Source organism: Pogoniulus pusillus, chromosome 5 (genome assembly GCF_015220805.1).
Source record: "Pogoniulus pusillus isolate bPogPus1 chromosome 5, bPogPus1.pri, whole genome shotgun sequence".
Classification (NCBI taxonomy): domain Eukaryota; kingdom Metazoa; phylum Chordata; class Aves; order Piciformes; family Lybiidae; genus Pogoniulus; species Pogoniulus pusillus.
In genome coordinates this window covers 45,595,774-45,609,911 of record NC_087268.1, presented here as the reverse complement: position 1 = coordinate 45,609,911, position 14,138 = coordinate 45,595,774, and positions in this window count along the sequence as shown.

Below are 14,138 nucleotides of genomic sequence, written 5' to 3'. Positions count from 1 at the left end.
TCTCAGTCTTCTCTTCTCCAGACTAAACAGCCCCAGGTCCCTCAGCCTCTCCTCATAAGCCATGCCCTCCAGTCCCCTCATCATCCTCCTAGCCCTCCACTGGCCCCTTTCCAGCAGATCCCTGTCCCTCTTCAACTGGAGAGCCCAAAACTGAACACAATATTCAAGATGAGGTCGTTTCACAGAAATAAAACTTCATGTAGAAAACTACTGGTTGCATATAAAGTTCAACATTACTCTGAATATAATACATGTGCAGGCATTGTCTGTGTTGAAATCTTGGTGTCAGTTGCAAGAATATGCTGTAGTTTTAATTGAATGAATAAGGTTTTTTTAGCTGTTAACTTATTCTTATTTCCCTTCTTCTATAAAATTATTGAGTATTATATATTTAATTGTAACATGAGAAGAGGAAGCTTTTCCTTTTCAAGTCTTCATTTTCTTAATGAGGACATTATAGCTGGTTATGAATGCTCTTATTTCTTATTGTAGCATAACTAATCCAGAAAATTTGATTAATTTACTATTAGCATTTGGTCTGACCCAAAGCAGAATAAATCAGGATAACTTGTGTTGGCTTCCATTGTCTTTGAAACATCTTGAGATTTAAAATCCTTATAATAGATGTTTATTTCTTAGAATATTTCTTAATCTGTAAAGCTCATTATCAAGCTTCAGGAATAGTTAAAACTGATGGGAGAGCTAAGACCTATGGGATTATTATCACAGAATCATAGAATCAAGCAGGTTGGAAGAGACCTCTAAGCTCAGCCAGGCCAACCTAGCACCCAGCCCTATCCAGTCAACCAGACCATGGCACTAAGAGCATCAGCCAGGCTTTGCTTCAACACCTCCAGCGATGATGACTCCACCACCTCCCTGGGCAGCTCATTCCAATGCCAATCATTCTCTCTGCCAACAACTTCTTCCTAACATCCAGCCTAGACCTCCCCTGGCACAACTTGAGACTCTGTCCCCTTGTTCTATTGCTGGTTGCCTGGCAGAAGAGACCAACCCCCATCTGACTAATACTACAATGCACTTAAAAAAAAAAAAAAAGAAGAAGAAGAGAAAAAAACACTTCCCACAACTTTCTGTGACAGTGTTCCTGGGTTAGAGCCTGTAAAACTCAAGTATGAAGTGCATAATAGTTATTTGCATGGTTATATTCATATCCGTCTGTTAGGATGGCAACTTGCCTGTCCAGAAGATACAAGACTACTATTTACAGGACATTAGCCCTGTGCAAAGATAGGACAGCCTGAAATCCATTTCAGCAATTGGCTTCTCTGCCAAAACATCCTCCTGTTTGCAAAAGCAGCCAACCTGAGGCTGCATGCTTCGTTAGATGGGCAAATATCAGTTGATACACTGCAGTCTACGTTTTCAGTCTGTTTTTCTACTCTATGTTGAGGTGCTGGAAGGTGTACAGAGAAGGGCAACAAAGCTGGAGAGGGGCCTGGAGCACAAACCACCACCTCCCTGGGCAGCCCATTCCAATGCCAATCACTCTCTCTGACAACAACTTACTCCTAACATCCAGCCTAGACCTCCCCCAGCACAACTTGAGACTGTGTCCCCTTGTTCTGTTGCTGGTTGCCTGGCAGCAGAGACCAACTCTCACCTGGCTACAGCCTCCCTTAAGGTAGTTGCAGACAGCAATGAGGTCACCCCTGAGCCTCCTCTTCTGCAGGCTGCACACCCCCAGCTCTCTCAGCCTCCCCTCACAGGGTTGTGTTCCAGGCCTCTCACCAGCTTCATCATAAAGCTATATAAATTGCTACAGGATTATTTGTGCAAAACAATGCCATACCAGCCCCCCACAAAGTCAACATTACTTGTCTGCTGGCCATCCATGAGGCCATTATACAAATTTCAAATAAAAATTGTCAAACTCCAGAAATAAAAAGTGTCATTTCATTTCTTTGAGCCAAATCAACTGATAGTCACTGTGATACAGGGGTTCTGTGAAAGAGAGAGGCGTAAATAAAGCCATTAACTGATAGAATGGGGCTACTATTTAATGGAAAAACCTGTCAACTGCCTGTGCATAGTTGTTTCTGATGTATGGCAGAATGTCTAATAGAAGCCTTTCAGCCTTAGGAATGGCAAGCTTTTCACAGATCCCAAGATCTCTTAAATTCTGTGAATATGAGCAATGTACATTTAAATATCTTGCCAAATGCTCTGGATGGGTTTTTGGACACCAAACACAAAAAAAGGCCATTTCATAAGATATGGTCACCTCCTTGCCAGAAATTCCAGGAAAAAAAGTGTGAAAGCCCATATAACTGTCCAGGGGTACCCCAAATTCCTCTCTTCTCCCTCTCTGTGGATTTGAATAGGAGAATAAATGCACAAAAACCTGCTTCCCTCCCCTTGCCCTGCAGGCTTGAAGAGGGGCAGCAAAAGATGCCTTACTACACGTGGGCTGACCCATGTGGAAGCCTGCACTGGATTTGGGATGGTGGTTTGCTGTATTCTTTCACCCAGTATAAATGGTAAATGGACACTTTGTCTAGAAAAAGGATAAATAGAGCAAGGATTTCTGCCTTGGGGGTTCCCACCTTGAGAGTTCCCATCTTGAAAGAGCTTCTGCCTTAACAGAGTGCCTGGCAGGACAGGTTTCTGCCATGACTGGACTGTCCCTGTTTTTGCATGGCTCCTACCTTTTGGATGGTTCTTGGTTTTATCCAGTCCCTGCTTTTGGATGGTTCTCCCCACTTTTGCCCCCTTTTGTGCAAGCCATCAGTCTTGGCAAGACCTGGAGTCCTTTGAGAAAGAGCCAGTATCATCTCACCACCCTCTCTCAGACCCTAATAGTAGTCAACTTCCTGGCTCTCCACTGCCACTCTGAAGGCAGCATCATTCCATGACCATCCCACTTGGGAAGAAGTGCTCAAGGCATTTCTGAGTTTGGCTGCTCACCGACTCACCTTGGACTTCTGCTGTGTGGATCTCTATTATTGGACATTGCCTGCAACATCAGAAGGCTGCTCCTGCAGAGGAACCCAGCAAGGAATCATTGCCAAATGCCTATCTCACCTCCGTGAGTAAGCTTTTCCCTTTAATCTTCTGCTCAGCCTGATTGATAGTGGGGTAAAGCTGTGTTTATAGCTCAGCCTTTTCCATTTCCTGACTTCCTACATATCTGCATTTATCTAAAATATCTTTTTTTAAAAGATATTCCCAATCAAACTGACTCTGTTAATAAACTAAATTAATTTTTGTATACAGTTTTGGGGGTGGGGTTCCAGGAAAATAAAACAATTCTATTTGTTGATAATTCCTGACTCAGCCACATTAATTCCCTGCCTCCACAACAGTAGCCTGGCATAGACTGTGTGCATATCTGTTTGGCCTCATCTTGTCTTCAGCAAACTACTGTATTCTATATTGAGCCTCACATCTGTGTGTAAAAATTAAGTATATATATATTAAAATATATATATATATTTATATTTTAATGCATGATTTTTTTTTTTATGGATGCAAAATATTTATTTAGATATCATAAAGAAAAATGAAATTAAAAAAATATAAAAAGGAAAAAGGTTTAATGAGAAAATGATAAGTGGAGGTTTGGGACCTGCTATATTTTAGGTCTACATCTGCCTATTACTATGTCTTCTATAAATATATGAGTCTCAAATGAATTCTGTCAGAGGTCCAAAAGTCAGTCAGCTTTGAAGTGAAACAGAACATTCATTTGCACCAGATCTCATCAGGAATTCATTATTTCAGCACATTTGCATGGAGTAAACAAACAGTTTCACACGCCAAAAGACGAGTATGTAAAATCCACAGCCATCAGGAAATTGATTTTCTATTAAAAGACAAGATCAATCCAAAGTTAATACATAATTAATGCCAACAATTTGTAACTCACTCAGAAGCTGTCATATGACCTGAATTACAAGCACAATTTAATTGCCATTAAATTCCGTGTCTCTGAAGACCATAAGTGGTAAGGATATAAGTTTGTGTGATATTTCTGTAAGTAGCAAACAAATATTCCTTTGGAAATTTTTGTTTCTAGAAAATCCATCACATTTACCAAAACTTCATTTAGGTTAAGAATAGGATGAACAAAGAGAAAACAGGACATAAGTGTTGACATATTTATATTGGATATTGTCTGAAATTCTTATGTAATTCTCATTGTTCCTTGATTTACAACAGCTTGAACACTCTTTATGCTTTCAATAATGTGGTGTTGTTGTGGGGATTTGGGTTGGGTTTGGGTTTTTTTGAGTTTGCATGTTTTGGTATGGTGTGGTCAGCAAGAACAGGGAGGTTGTTCTGCCCCTGTGCTCTGCACTGGTTGGACCACACCTTGAGTACTGTGTTCAGTTCTGGGCCCCCCAGCTTAGAAGGGACATTGAGATGCTTGAGTGTGTCCAGAGAAGGGCGACGAGGCTGGGGAGAGGCCTTGAGCACAGCCCTACGAGGAGAGGCTGAGGGAGCTGGGATTGGTTAGCCTGGAGAAGAGGAGGCTCAAGGGAGATCTTATTGCTGCATACAACTACCTGAAGGGTGGTTGTGGCCAGGAGGAGGTTGCTCTCTTCTCTCAGGTGGCCAGCACCAGAACAAGAGGACACAGCCTCAGGCTGTGCCAGGGGAAATTTAGGCTGGAGGTGAGGAGAAAGTTGTTCCCTGAGAGAGTCATTGGGCACTGGAATGGGCTGCCCGGGGAGGTGGTGGAGTCGCCGTCCCTGGGGCAGTTCAAGGCAGGATTGGACGTGGCACTTGGTGCCATGGTCTGGCCTTGAGCTCTGTGCTAAAGGGTTGGACTTGATGATCTGTGAGGTCTCTTCCAACCCTGATGATACTGTGATACTGTGATTTGTTTGTTGTTGGGTTTAGAGTTTTGGTTGGTTGGTTGGTTTGGTTTTATATGTCCAGGTGAAAGAAAATCTATGGAAATAAGTGCCTGAGCCTAGGCTTGGTGAGCCAAGTGAGCAGCGTCCGCTGCTTCTGCCTCTGCAGGGCTCCCTCTATCTGCTTCCTGCTGAAGTACTGCCCCAAGAGACCTCTGCCTCAGGAAGCAAAGGAACTGCTCTAAATGCTGCATGCCTGCAGATCTGTGCTGTGCTCAGTTTTAACTGACCTGTTAGCTTCCACATTTCTGCTGCAGCTGAGTTGAAAAATAGCTGCTTTTGCTCCTGCTTCTTATGAGTGTTTGTATAAATTCTTCAGTCCTTTGTGGCTTTAAAGTTCTGGAGATCTGCAGCATTTGCTGTCTTGCTGTGGAAACGGATTTAAGACACATTTGGGCTTACAAAAAAGCTGGGGAGGGACTTTTCAGGCTATCAGGGAGTGACAGGACTGGGGGAAATGGAGCAAAGCTGGAGGTGGGGAGATTGAGACTGGAGGTGAAGAGGAAGTTGTTGAGCATGAGAGTGGTGAGAGGCTGGAATGGGTTGCCCAGGGAGGTGGTTGAGGCCCCATGGCTGGAGGTGTTTCAGGCCAGGCTGGCTGAGGCTGTGGGCATCCTGCTCTAGGGTAGGGTGTCCCTGGGCATGGCAGGTGTGTTGGAACTAGGTGATCCTTGTGGTCCCTTCCAACCCTGACTGATTCTATGCTTCTAAGCTTTTCTTTATAACTCTGCATGGATTCCTGGTAGATTCTTGTGTAGTTGTTCAAAGTTAATTTTGATGTGGTAGTTTGTGAACGAGAAGTTTCTGGGGCTGTGAAAAAATAAAAGCCCAACCAACACAATTTTTTTCCCAGACCAGAACAAACAAAACTGAAATATTTATAATTCAATTTATAATTACAATTGAAATCAAACAAGTGAAAATCAACAATGCTCCCAACAAAATAAGCCCCTTGTTATTTTTTTATGGTAGGTAATTAAAACAAGCATGCAACCTTGTCTCTAGGAAAAAGAGCATGCCAGACCTCCCAGTTCCTTTGCCCTGGAAGGCAGTCATTTAAAAGTCAAGTGGGGTAGTGTTTTGCTGAGACCAAAGATTGTCTGAATGTGTGCTGTGGTCTCCCATCACAGATGGGCTGCAGATTTTTGTTTGAATGCAACTGCTAGCAAAATGTTAATTCTATTTGGTTAGGTAAAAATAGTTTTGGTTAAACAATGTTAAACAAATCATTATGAGTAGAGACATCAAAAAAATTGTATGGGTGTTTAATAAAACACTGTGTGTAAGGAAATAAGTGTTTGCATGTATCAAATGGAGTTGCAGCTCTACTATGAATCAACAAGCAGGAGGTATATTTAGATTTGTTTATATATAAGAAACAAAAAGAAGCATAGAATAGAATCATAGAATCAGTCAGGGTTGGAAGGGAACACAAGGGTCATCTAGTTCCAGCCCCCCTGCCATGAGCAGGGACACCCTACCCTAGAGCAGGGATGGCCCTGACCCAGACACAGGACCTTGCACTTGTTTTTGTTGAACCTCCTGAAGTTGGCTTGTGCCCACCTCTCCAGCCTGTCCAGGTCCCTCTCAATGGATCCCTGCCCTCCAGGTTGTCTGCTGCACCACACAGCTTGGTGTCATCAGCAAACTTGCTGAGGCTGCACTCAGTGCCTCTGTGCATGGCTCCCACAAAGATGTTGAACAAGACTGCTCCTAGGACTGATCCCTGAGTGACTCTGCTTGTCACTGGCCTCTACTTGGACATGGACCCATTGGCAGCCACTCTCTGGGTGCAGCCATCAAGCCAGTTCCTTATCCATCCAGTGCTCCACCCATCAAACCCATGTGTCACCAGCTTGAAGACCAGGATGTGGTGCAGGACAGTACCAAAGGCTTTCCTCAGGCCCAGGTAAATGCCATCAGTTGCCCACCCCTCTTCCATGAATGCTGTGACCTGTTCATAGAAGGCCACCAGGTTTGTCAGGCAGGATTTGCCCTTGGTGAAGCCATGCAGATTGTAGCCAATCACCTCATCACTGTTCTCCTGTCTGTCTCAGCAGTGCCTCCAGGAGGATCTGCTCCGTGATCTTACCAGGCACAGAGGTGAATATTCAGAAACTTTTTGTTTCTTTGCTTTTTTCCCCCCACTTATTTACTGATGGATTATTTTTCATATTAATAATATCTAGTATTTAGGTAATTTCAGTGTTGTGTCTTCAGCAATTGTCCAGGCTGGGGAGGGGGGGTGGAGAAGGACTATAAACTGCATAAATTGTTCTCATTCTAACAATTTGTATTTGAAGTATAACCAATTGATGTTAGAGGTGGAGGTTCCACTTGTCAGAATGTTGAGTTTTGTTCAATGTGTCAAGATTCAAGTTCACAAATAGCATTATTTGAAAAAAAAAAAAACAACCAAACTTTTGCTTTTAAAGATAAATAGGGAAAAAAAAAACATACCAACCAACACAAATGAGACTTCTTAAGGTACCACTATAACTGATATTCAACTGTTTCATTTTGTGTGGAATTTTTGAATGATATGGGCTTGTGTCCCTGCCCATGGCAGGGGGGTTGCAACTAGATGATCCTTGGGGGTCCCTCCCAACCCTGACTGATTCTATGGCTCTAAAGAATTCAGTGGTTTACCCTCATGACATTCTTTACATCATTTGCTGGTACTTTGAAAGATGCAGAATACCACTCTAAAACCACACTCACATAGGAATATTTAATGACATTTTTATTGCTCATCTTAGAATCATAGAATCATAGAATCATAGAATCATAGAATCAAGCAGGTTGGAAGAGAACTCCAAGATCATCCAGTCCAACCTAGCGCCCAGCCCTAACCAATCAACCAGACCATGGCACTAAGTGCCTCAGCCAGTCTTTTCTTGAAGACCCCCAGGGACGGTGCCTCCACCACCTCCCTGGAAAGAAAACAGCTGTTTACCACCGAGTAAAGTTGCTCCACTGATGTCCTTTATTTCTGACCATTGTTTTGGGTTCATACTCTGGACTGACCTTTACATTCAAAGGAAAATTAAAAAGAAAGGCGTCAAAAGGAAAAAGGGCAAAAAGTGAATGTCATAAGAAATAGCTCTGAAAGGGAAACTGCTTCGATGTGATTATATTATTGGCTGGCATAGAATGCATCAAGATGAATGAATAGCGGCACTTAGAATCATAGAGTCATAGAATCAGTCAGGATTAGAAGGGACCACAAGGGTCAGCCAGTTCCAACACACCTGCCATGGGCAGGGACACCCTACCCTAGAGCAGGCTGCCCACAGCCTCAGCCAGCCTGGCCTCAAACACCTCCAGCCATGGGGCCTCAACCACCTCCCTGGGCAGCCCATTCCAGCCTCTCACCACTCTCATGCTGAATAATTTCCTCCTCACCACCAGGCTGACTCTTCCCACCTCCAGCTTTACTCCATTCCCCCCAGTCCTGTCACTATCTGTTATCCTAAAAAGTCCCTCCCCAGTTTTTTTGGAGGCCCTCTTCAGATCCTGGCAGGCCACAATAAGGTCACCTGGGAGCCTCCTCTGCTCCAGCCTGCACAGCCCCAACTCTTTCAGTCTGTGCTTACTGCAGAGCTGCTGCAGCCCTCTGAGCATCCTCCTGGCCCTTCTCTGAACACTCTCCAGCATCTCCACATCCCTCTTGTAATAGAGGCTGCAGAACTGGATGCAGTACTCCAGGTGGGGTCTCAGCAGAGCACAGTAGAAGGGGAGTATCCCCTCCCTGGCCCTGCTGGCCACACTTCTGCTGCAGCCCAGCATCCGTTTGGCCCTCTGGGCTGCAAGTGCACACTGCTGGCTCACGTTGGAACCCACTGCTACTGATCTCAGAGTTTTCTAGACTCAGTGATTTTGACTAGCTCAATAAATTCAGTATGTAGAGCTTTTCACATAAAACCAAAGACTTTTTGAAAAGACAGTCAAAGAGTAGAAATGATGATTGAACAAAACTACTGTTTCCAGACACAGCCCACTATTTCTTTCCCTTTGCCTGAGGAAGTTTGCTGATATGGAATTTTGCTGATAAGGAATTTTAGATGGAAGTGATTTTTAAAAAAATCATTTACTTTTTCTTTCTTTACCTTTGGATGATTCATAGAAAATTGAACTAAAAGTTGAGAGATTTCTCCCTGTGATTCATCTATGTGATCAAATAGTTTAGTATAATTCAGCAGTAGGATTGTATGGTTAGTATAATGTCAAATGGATAGCAATGGCTTAACAGCAGCACAAATATCACAGTCACACATAACTTGCATTATAGCATCCATGGATATGTGGATGGTTCTATCCTGTGCCCACTGGTACATAGCATCTCTACCTTGATGTCCTGAGGAGTCATAGAATAATAGAATCAATCAGATTGGAAGAGACCTCCAAGATCCTCCAGTCATGGCCCCACTGGGCTAAGAACAGCTAGAAATCGAGCTCAAACAGCCGCATCAAGCCTAAAAATGAAAAGTCTGAGGAGACCAAATGGCCACATAAACAGTGCTCAAATGCCAGCCTTACAAACCTTATAAAAGTTTGGCATTTGCCTTGCAATTACATGAAATTCTTCAAGCACAAAATAAACTGCAGCAGTTGCCTTTGTGGTTTTGGGTGTTTTCCTCCCCCTGAACTCATTCAACGTTGTTGTGCACTACTGTGTTCTCCAGAGTAATCATATTGATTAAATGAGCTTTGCAAGCCTAAGATCAATAATTTCTATATGAAAAAAATGTTGCTGTTTGTAGGAAACACTGGTTTGGATTGCTGGGAGAAAATGATAGAGGAGACAGGAAACAAAAAGGGACTGAAAATTAGTTTTTTTAAGCAAAACATGAATGAAATAAAAGTTTCTGTGATTTAAAAACCATGAATGAGATAAAAGTTTCTGTGATTTAAAAATCATGAATGAAATGAAAGTTTCTGTGATTTACAAATCATTAACACCTCACAGATGTGCAAGCAAGGCAAGATAGTGTTATAAGGTAATCAGATGAGGTAATTAAATATGAGGACAAAACAATGAGTCAAACCACATTTTTCTCTTCTATGGGCCTGAAAACTTCTCAGACTAGGTCTGCAAACTCTGTAGGAGGAATCTCAGCAGTCTGAGTTTGTTCAGTTTACATTACTCCACCAAGAGTAAATCAGTTTAGGTTGTTTTGACATTTGTCTTCTTGGACAGTAAGAATAGGGACAGGATTTGTCATTATGCAACATCATTATAAGTACCCATTCAATTGTCAGAATATCACAAATTGCTTCTTTTTTTTTGGCTCAAGAAGATCTATCACAAAAAGATCTGAGATAATTTTCCATAGCTCATTACAGGATAAGTGATGGTTTGGACTAAATTCAACATCTCTGAGAAACACTGCATGTTGACTACTGTGAACACAATCAATGTTCTGTAGAACCCTGATGGTATTACAATAGCACTTTTTGTTTAACACTCCTGTGCTCAGTTTGGCATTCCCACAGAGATTTTGGGTAGTTGGGGGGGGGGGGGGGTGTGTTGTGGCCGGGTCACACATTTTAGAATCTTACAATAAAAATTACAGGCAGCTTGGTAAAATTCAAAGAGTTCTGTGTTTTGTCTTATTAAATGTTTAGCACAGTATTGTTTGTTGCATGAAATGAGCTTAGGAAATATTTCTTGATTAGCCTTATTCTCACTGTGGGAACACAGATTATATCTGACTTGAAAAGAAGGAAACATTTGTTTGATGCTACTGATAAAAAAGTTATCTCTTAGATTTGCCCTGCTGGCATATTCATTTGGCTTTTATTGCACACAAGGGAATAACTGCATTTTTTTTTCTTTGTGAGACTGGACTTTTCAGGGAGTTCATTATATTACACAGTGAAAGAAGCAAAGAGAGTTGATTGAAAGATGCGTGGATTGCTGTGTATCATGCAAAAGCAATACTTCTTAATTTTTTAGTTCAGTGATAATCTCAAAGGACAGTTGTAACAAATGCACCTTCTTGTAATAGAGGCTGCAGAACTGGCTGCAGTACTCCAGGTGGGGTCTCACCAGAGTGCAGAAGAGGGGGAGAATCACCTCCCTCCACCTGTTGGCCACACTTCTCCTGATGCAGCTCAGGAGCTGGTTGGCCAGCAGGACAAGGGAGGTTATTCTTCCACTGTACTCAACACTGGTCAGGCCACACCTTGAGTCCTGTGCCCAATTCTGGGCTCCTCAATTCAAGAGAGATGTTGAGGTGCTGGAAGGTGTCCAGAGAAGGGTGACAAAGATGGTGAGGGACCTGGAGCACAGCCCTGTGAGGAGAGGCTGAGGGAGCTGGGGGTGTGCAGCCTGCAGAAGAGGAGGCTCAAGGGCAGACCTCATTGCTGTCTGCAGCTACCTGAAGGGAGGATGTACCCAGGTGGGGTTGGTCTCTTCTGCCAGATAACCAGCAAGAGAACTAGGGGACACAGTCTCAAGTTGTGCTGGGGGAGGTCTAGGCTGGATGTTAGGAGGAAGTTGTTGTCAGAGAGAGTGATTGGCATTGGAATGGGCTGCCCAGGGAGGTGGTGGAGTTGCCATTCCTGGAGGTGCTGAAGCAAAGCCTGGCTGGGGCACTTAGTGCCATGGTCTGGTTGACTGGCTAGGGCTGGGTGCTAGGTTGAACTGGCTGATCTTGGAGGTCTCTTCCAACCTGCTTGATTCTATGATTCTATGAATGTTTTCATTAGCTATACATTTTCGTCTGTATTACTTGCTAAATTTGCTATTCACAAGCAGCTGGCAGGCATGCAGAAGGTGTGTCAATTTTATATACTATAACATATTACATACACATAATTTTGCCTCTAATGTTTTTACTTTCTATGCCTGGTAAAAATACAGCAGTGATGTAGTGCTGCCCTTTGGGAATGGTCAAGCACTTTGTCTCAACTGATTTGTTGAATTTCATGAGATGGAAAAGGGGTGACATTGAGGAGTGCCTGCTCCTCCTTTGACATTGCAGTGATGTTTTCCTTACTTTTTTAGCTAACAGCATTTTCACATCTGTCATAAGAAAAGGCAAATGGATTCTGAAATCAGGTATTATTCCCTCATTCTACAGGAACTGTAACAAACCAGCAGCTTTCTGTTAAAGTACCTTTTCTTTACTGCAGTATCACACAGAGTCAGTTTCTGACCACAGATATATAACAAGCACTAAAGTACTTAATGCCTTTGACAGTGTGTGATAACTTGCCTGAAATTTTGGAGCTAAAAAACAAATTATCAAATAGGATAATATAAAAAATCTTTCCTGTAATGTATTAAAGCCCTTACCATATGATATTGTGACAAAGGATGCCATGGCAGGCCTGATAAGCCTCTCTCCTTCCCTCCCTCCCTTCCTTCCTTCCTTCCTTCCTTCCTTCCTTCCTTCCTTCCTTCCTTCCTTCCTTCCTTCCTTCCTTCCTTCCTTCCTTCCTTCCTTCCTTCCTTCCTTCCTTCCTCCCTTCTTCCCTTCCTCCCTTCCTCCCTTCCTCCCTTCCTCTCTTCCTTCCCTTTCTCCCTCCCTCCCTCCCTCCTTTCTTTCCTCCCTTCCTTCCTCCCTTCCTCCCCTCCTCCCTCTTTCCCTTTCACCCTCCCTCCCTCTCTCCCTCCCTCCCTTCCTCCCTCCTTTCTTTCCTCCCTCCCTCCCTTCCTTCCTCCCTCCCTTCCTTCCTTCCTTCCTTCCTTCCTTCCTTCCTTCCTTCCTTCCTTCCTTCCTTCCTTCCTTCCTTCCTTCCTTCCTTCCCTCCCTCCCTCCCTCCCTCCCTCCCTCCCTCCCTCCCTTCTTCTGCCTGCTTCTTTGAAATTCCTTCCTTCCAAATTCCCTCCAAATCACTTCTGAATTCCTTCCCCTCTCCCGTCACCGTCCCTGGATGTGTTCAAGCAAAGCCTGGCTGAGGCACTTAGTGCCATGGTCTGGTTGATTGGACAGGGCTGGGTGCTAGGTTGGACTGGATGATCTTGGAGGTCTCTTCCAACCTGGTTGATTCTATGATTCCATGATATTCCCTTCCATCTGTTGTCTGAACCAACGTTACTTGAATTCCATTTAAGAAGTGTTCTATCTGAACAGCATTCTCTTAATTAAAGCTCTTTATTAATTTCCTTGACATTTTCACTTTGAAAAATGCTTAGAATTATTTTTAACCATGTGAACAAATACAGAAATCTTCTTAAAATCAATAGGTGAGAAACACAAAAAGGTCTGTGATTCAAATGTTTGTCCACTTTGTTAGACATTTGATGAGTTTTCTTGTGCACTGGAAGCATTATAGCTTTGCCCATGACTGTGATTCAGTTTTACCCAGAATATCTGCTTTCTTTGCAGAAGAATGTGTATGGTCATGCTTCATATCAGTCCAGCATTGCAAATTATACCTGACACTTTGTTTATTCCCAGTCAAACTTAAAGACATTAAGGACTAGATCTATTTTACAGTAGATGAAGCAGTCAAAGAAAGGTTACCCTGGGATAACCCAATTCTGATCAGAAAAAAAAATGTTGCTTGAAAGTTTGTTTGGTAAGTGGCAACTTGTCTGAGGTCTGGAAAACAAATGTCTGCTGAATTTTACTGACACCAACATAAATGTATATTGGGCATGCACTCTAGGATAAATCAATTACAGAGAAAACAGGAAGGAAAGTGAGAGGAAATTAACTCTGAAATGACTAGAGAGACAGAAATGCTGCATCTTGAAAGACAGTAAATGATGAGAATATCACAGAATCACAGAATCAGTCAGGGTTGGAAGGGACCACAAGGATCATCTAGCTCCAACCTCTCTGCCAAGGGCAGGTACACCCTACCCTAGATTAGGCTGCTCACAGCCTCATCCAGCCTGGCCTTAAACACTTCCAGCCATGGGGCCTCAACCACCTCCCTGGGCAACCCATTCCAGTGTTCCACTACCCTCATGGTAAAGAGCTTGTTCCTAGCATCCAGTCTGTATCTACTTTTCTCTAGTTTGAAGCCGTTGCCCCTCATTCTATCACCAGATGTCTTTGTAAACAGTCTCTCTCTAGCCTTCTTTTAGTTCTCCTTCAGATACTGGAAGGTTATTAGGCCTCCCTGGAGCCTTCTCTTCTCCAGTCTGAACAACTCATCTCCCTCAGCCTAGTTTTATAGCAGAGATGTTCCAGCCCCGTGATAGTTTTGTGACGTGATGGAGATGTTGAACAAGACTGTACCTAGTACTGATCCCTGGGAGACACTCGTAGCCACAGATCTCCAACTAGACTCACCACT